The following is a 7,192-nucleotide window of genomic DNA, read 5'->3' on the forward strand; positions in this document are numbered from 1 at the left end:
ATCCTCCAGGGAAGCTCCCCTACAGAGCCTGTCCTCCCGGCCATGTCTGCATATTTGCCTCTGTGCATAGTACATTTTACCATTCACAATAGAGTGCATTGTTCTGTAAAGCTAGTGAAATTAATTATTTGAGCACCCCAGGATGTGCAACATGAAAGACCAGCTTTATAGATATTCAGGGCACTATATAATATGCCATGGTCAATTATTGACTCTAATGAGAACATCTCTAAAGGACTGAACTCTCAAGGGTGCTGGCTAAAGGGTTAGGAGGAGGGGCTCACACATTAAATCAATGGTTAAATGAGACAGAAGGAAGAGAGACAGATTGGGAAAGAGATTTCTGAAAATTGAACACTTGTCATCTGCATATCTGTCTTGCTGATGATTCATTAAGTGAAGGTTAACTTCAGTAACTTATTGACCAACATGCCAATAAATTCCGGATTCTATCAGCTGTGATTCCTGGAGTAGACAGACATAGATATGTGTAAGAGTATTGACCAGCAAAGGGGACTGGGTCACTTGAGCCCTATTGTTTAGGTCTGAACTCATTCTTTAGTTAGGAGGAGACTTGCAGGATGTCAAGAGCATTCTGCTTCTCCATAGAAACCTTTGGGGGACCCAAGACTAACCAGCTTGGAACCAGGCCCTACCAATCGCATCCCAATCATATATGCTCACCAACCCAGTTGGGTCTGACTGGGACATGGCCTGCACAATGGGTTCTGCCTGAGGCCCAGTCAGAAGTTTCAGGTACCCTGACTTCCATTGTCTGGCTCATGGCTCCCCCTCACATTCTTGAAAAGTCCTGATGCAATCACAGTCATCCAGACAACAACATGGAAATCCAGATGCCTGAAGGACAGTGTGAGAACACAACCAAGAAGACCCAGGACAATATGGCAGCATCAGAGCCCAGCTATCCTGCTACAACAAACCTTGGATAACCCAATGACACAGAAGCACAAAAAGAGGATCTTAAATCCAATCAATAAAGATGGTGGTGGCCTTTAAAGAGGTCATGAATAAATCCCTTAATTCCTTAAGGAAATACATAAAGATACATTCAAACAGGTAGAGGTACTAAAAGAGGAAGCAAATAAATATAAAGAAATACAGGAAAATACAATCAAACAGGTGAAGGATATGAATAAAACTGTCCAAGACCTGAAAAGGAAAATAGAAATAATAAAGAAAACACAAACCAAGACAATTATGCAGATGGAAAACCTAGGAAAGCGAACAGGACCTACAGACATAAGCATCAGCAACAGAATACAGGAGATGGAAGAGAGAATCTCAGATGCAGAAGATATGCTAGTAGAAATCAATATATTAATCAAAGGAAATGCAGAATCTAAAAAGTCCATGACACAAAACATCCAGAAAATCTTGAATCAAACCTAAGAATAATAGGTATAGAAGGAGGAGAATACTCCAGCTCAGAGGCCCAAAAGCCATTGTCAACAAAATTATAGAAGAAAATTTCCCTAACCTTAGGGAAGAGATGCTTATAAAAGTACGAGAAGCTTACAAAACCTTCAAACAGACTGGACCAGAAAAGAAAATTCTCCTAGCACATAACAATCAAAACACAAAATATATAGAACAGAAAAAAAACTTTAAAGGCAGCAAGGGAAGAGGGCCAAGTAACACAAAAGGCAGACCTATCGGAATTTTACCCAATTTCTCATCTGAAATTCTAAATGTAGAAGGGCATCACTAGAGGTATTGCAAACCCCAAGAGACCACAGATGCCAACACAGGCTACCATATCCATCAAAAATTTCAATCACCATAGATGGTGAAACAAAGATAGTTCATGACAAAACCAAATATAAACAATACTTTTCTCCTAACTCAGACCTACAAAGGACTCTAGAAGGAAAACTTCAACCTAATGAGGCTAACTACATACAAGAAAACACAAGAAATAAATAATTTTCACCATTAAAATCAAAAGAAGAATCACATACTCTATCTATCTATCTATCTATCTATCTATCTATCTATCTATCTATCTATCTCTCAACAACTATCAACATCAAAATAACAGGAAATAGCAATTATTGATAATTAATATCTCTTAACATCAATGGACTCAATTCCACAATAAAAAACACAAACTAACAGAATGAATGCATAAACAGAATCCATCATTCTGCTGCAAACAAGAAACACATCTCAGAAAGTGAGTCATTATTTCATTGTAAAGGGCTGGGAAAAGGTTTTCCAAGCAAATGGATCCAAGAAACAAGCTGGAGTAGCCATTCTAATATCTAATAAAATAGACTTTCAGCCAAAAGCAAAAGAGACTGAGAAGGACACTGCATATTCATCAAAGGAAAAATCCACCAAGAGGACATCTCAATTCAGAGTATCGACGCCCCAAATGCAAGAGAACCCACATTCATAAGAAAAACATTACTAAAGCTTAAATCACATACTGAACTCCACACTTTAATAGTGGGATACTTCAATATCTCATTCTCACCAATGGACAGGTCAATGAGACAGAAACTAAACAGAGAAATAACAAAACTAACAGATGTTATGATTCAAATGGACATAACAGATATCTGGAGAACATTTCACCCGAATACAAAAGAATATAAACCTTCCTATCAGCACCTCACAGAACCTTCTCCAAAACTGACCATATAGTCTGTCATAAAGAAAGCCTCAACAGATACAAGAAGATTGAAATAATACCTGTCATGTTATCAGGTTGCCAAGAATTAAAGCTGGACTTCAACAATAACAGAAACAACAGAAAGCCTACGTAACCATGGAAATAGAACAACTCTCTACTGAATGACTAGTGGGCCAGGGAAGAAATAAAGAAATTAAAAGACTGTCTAGAATTCAATGAAAGTGCGTGCAAAACATACCCAAATGTATGGGACACAAATGAATGCAGCGCTGAGAAGAAAGATAACAGCACTAAGTGTCCAAATAAAGAATGTGGAGAGTTTTCCTACTAACAAACTAAAAGTACATCTGAAGGGTCCAGCAAATAAAAGAGGAGTAGACATCAGGGAATGAACTCAGGGCTGAAATCAATCAACTAGAAATAAAGGGAACACTACAACAAATCAACCAAACCAAGCGCTGGTTCTTAGAGACAACAAGATAGACAAAACTCTAGCCAATCTAACTAAAGGGCACAAGGGCAGTATCCAAATTAACAGAGTCAGAAATGGAAGGGGAGACATAACAACAGACACTGAGAAAATTCAAAGAATCATTGGGTCTCACTTCAAGCCTGTACTCTATCTTCATACTGATTCCCACAGTAGCTGGACTAGTTCATTTCTCTCCAGCATTGTATGGGGGGCCCTTTTGTTCGCATGTTCATCAACATTTATTCATTTTCTTAATGACAGACTTTATGACTAGGATAAAATGGAATCTCTATGTGGGTATATTTGGGAGGGAGGTGTGTGCACACATTATATGTGCATGCTGTTTGTGTGTGTGTGTGTGTGTGTGTGTGTGTGCATGTAGGGACCATAGAATAACCCTTTTTTTTGTTTGTTTGTTTTTTTTGGTTTTTTTTTTTTTTTTTTTTTTTTTTTTTTTTTTTGTGTTTCCGTAATTATTGTGCTTGCTAGGCAAGCACTCTACCACTGAACTAGATCCCCAAGCCCTAGAATAACCCTTTCTGTAGATGTCTTCTTTTAGGCAACATGTCTTTTTTTTTTTTAATTTATTCATTTATTATATATAAGTACACACTGTAGCTGTCTTCAGATACACCAGAAGAGGGCATCAGATCTCTTTACAGATGGTTGTGAGCCACCATGTGGTTGCTGGGAATTGAACTCATGACCTCTGGAAGAGCAGTCGGGTGCTCTTAACTGCTGAGCCATCTCTCCAGCCCTAGGCATCATGTCTTAATGGGCAGGAACTCATCAAGTAGGCACGGCTGGCCGGTCAGAGAGCTGCAGAGATCTACCTGTGTCTGTCTTCTCAGCACTGGGATTACAAGTAAGTCCAACACATCCAAACCTTTTTCCTGGGTCCTGAATTCAGTTCCTCTTACTTGCAAGGCAAGTAATGACCTGTCAGCCCTCAATGTAGTTTGAGTTTGCATTCTTCTGATGGCTGATGACGCTGCACATTTATTACACTTATTAGTCATGTACATTTCACCTTTAATAACAGTATACAGATTTCATTGACACATGTATTGATTGGGCTGTTTCACTTCCTATTTAGTTTCTTTAGTTCTTTGTATTCTCTAGATATAAATCCTCTATCAGATGTATAAGTAGAAAAGATTTAAGTTTATTTTTTAAATGCATTTATTCACTTGTGAGGGTGGGAAACACATGCCATTGTGCACACTGGGGAGGCCAGTAGACAACTTTGTGGGGTTGGTTTGCTCTTACCTTCTTTCTATGGGTTCCAGGAATAGAACTTGTGTGTCCACTACCATCTCACTGGCCCTAGAATTTAAAGAAGTTTAATCTATAGACACCAAACATGTTTTTTTCAAACATGTTTTTAATGCAAAGCAATTTCCCTATACTATTGTTATTATTTTCAACATGAAATTTATCTTGTATTCTGTCCCTGTCTTATGCTCATACCCTACAAGAATAAATATTTTCTTTTCTCCTTTTCAAGTGTTCATATTCATTGGGGGTTGGTTTTCTTGTACCTTCTTTCTATGGGTTCCAGGAATGGAACATCTGTGTCCACAACCATCTCAGTGGCCCAAGAATTTAAAGGAGTTTAGAGTTTATCTACAGACATCAGTTTTTTTAAACAAACAAACAAACAAACATGTTTTAATGCAAAGCAACTCCCCTATATTACTAAAAAAACATGATTATTTTCAACATGAAATTTTACCTTTTATTCAGTCCTGTCTCATGCTCACGCCCTACAAGAATAAATATTTTCCCCCTTTCAAGGGTTCATATTCTCATGTGTGTGGGTGTATGTAGATGTGGCGTATGGAGACCAGGGTTGGCACAGGGACTTTTCTTCAATCTCTCTTCCATCTTGTGCTTTGATATAGGGTCACCCAATCAAACCCAGAGCTCGCAGATATGGCTAGTCCCAGTAGCCAGCTTGCTCTGGGAATCCACAGTGTTGAAATTTCAAAGACTGTAATTACAGACAGGCTACACGTTCAGCATGTATGTGGGTTCTCAGGATCCAAACTTCAGTCCTCTTACTCAAATAGCAAGGGCTTTTACTACTGAACTGTCTCATTGCTCCCAAAGCAAGCTTCCTTAAAAGGTAGTTTTAGCTCTACCCATATATCTGGCAAAAGAAAAAAATTCAAAAGAGGTAGTTATGTTTCATGAAACATGACTAACAGAAGGAAATGTATAAATATAGCCTGCAGCAAAATTTCAGAATTATTTCTACAATCACCTCTGTATATGGTAGTGCAAATTTCCCCAACTTTTTTTTTAAGATACAAAATCTCAATATGCAGCCCATGCTGGTCTGAAGCTGGCCATCCTCCTGCCTCCATCCTGAGGTGCTAAGATGCCACACATAGGTACCATCCCTAGCTCTTAAACTTTTTTCTGGGTGAATACCTGAAATGTAGAAGGGGGATGTTCTATGCCATCTCTCACAGAGTTCTAATCCACGACAGGCCTGACCATGGGTGAGATCTCAGCATTCAGTGCCCAAGACCAGTAGAGAAATCAACACATACTTCACTTTACAAAATTATCTGGTATTCTTCCATTTGTCTGGAAGTGCCACGAAGATTGGAGATTAGTGTGCAGACACTCAGGAATTGCCAAATCTGGGTGCTAAGTATTTCCTTATACCAACCACATGGAGTGGACTCTGACCAGACCGAGTTTGATTTTTTTTTTTTTATTAACTTGAGTATTTCTTATGTACATTTGGCAAACATCCCTTCCCTCCCCCCTTCCTTATGGGTGTTCCCTCCCCACCCTCCCCATTGCCGCCCCTCCCGACAGTCTAGTTCACTGGGGAAACAAATATAATAATATTATCTTTATTTTTTTTTATTTTTTTTTTTTTTTTCCTTTTCTTTTTTTTGGAGCTGGGGACCGAACCCAGGGCCTTGCACTTCCTAGGCAAGCGCTCTACCACTGAGCTAAATCCCCAACCCCGAGTTTGATTTTTAATTGTGGTAAGTATGTATGTATGTATGTATGTATGTATGTATGTATGTATGTATTGTATATGGGTACATTGTAGCTGTTTTCAGACAAACAGAAGAAGAGGGCATTGGATCCTATTACAAATGGTTGTGAGCCACCAATTGAACTCAGGACCTCTGGAAGAACAGTCAGTGTTCTTAACCATCGAGCCATCTCTCCAGCCCCCAGACTCAATTTTCTATCTCCACAGCTTCTAGAACCTGAGTTCTGTTTCCTTTGAAACGGGATTCTCTTGACTGCAACCCCTAACACCGGCTCAGGATTCTTGTCTCCCACCCAGCCCTCCCTTCCTACCTGTTCTGGGCAACTACACAAACACTTCACACCGTTTGCTGGTTTGGATGTTTTATGAAAGGATAATGGTAACTATGGCAACCCTTGTTGTTTCCCTGGGGGGATCTTGGACAGATTGATATTTTATAGTGTTTTTTCATCCTAGAAAACACTGGCCTCTAAAGGCAAGTCACTGGTGAAAGAACTCTTTTCCTCGACCCTCAAACACAGTCTCCTTTCGTGACAGTCAGCAAAATCTCTTGGGTCTCTCTGGAGCCCTTGTCCCCCCTCTGTGCAGCATTCGTAGCCTTCCAGTATCTTGCATTCACACTGTTTCTCTATGGCCCAGCCTCTGTCCTCAGCCTACATATTAGTTCAGTTAACTGCAGTTCACTTGGCACTGCTGTTTGCACACAGCAGGACCTGTCGGGTGGAATGAGCTCATCTTCTCAAAGATGAGCCTGACGCTCGCATCTAGTCATGTCCTTTTCTACACCTATGACCTCCTTGCTCTCATTAGCACAGGTAGCTTTAATGAAGTCCTATTTTTTAGTGTTAATGCCGCAGGTGTGCAGATGCTGATAAATCTCCTTATCTCACTGTCAAATCAGCATGTTCATCTGCAAGCTGCAGAATGTATATAATTATGAGATACGAAAAGGTTCTTCAGATTGGGTCTGTAGGCCCAGGAGCTAATGACTCCTCTGTGAAGCACTGTGTCTTCCCAAAGGCTACAGTGACTGGTACAGCAT

This window comes from Rattus rattus, chromosome 6 (assembly GCF_011064425.1).
Source record: "Rattus rattus isolate New Zealand chromosome 6, Rrattus_CSIRO_v1, whole genome shotgun sequence".
NCBI classification, from domain to species: Eukaryota; Metazoa; Chordata; class Mammalia; order Rodentia; family Muridae; genus Rattus; species Rattus rattus.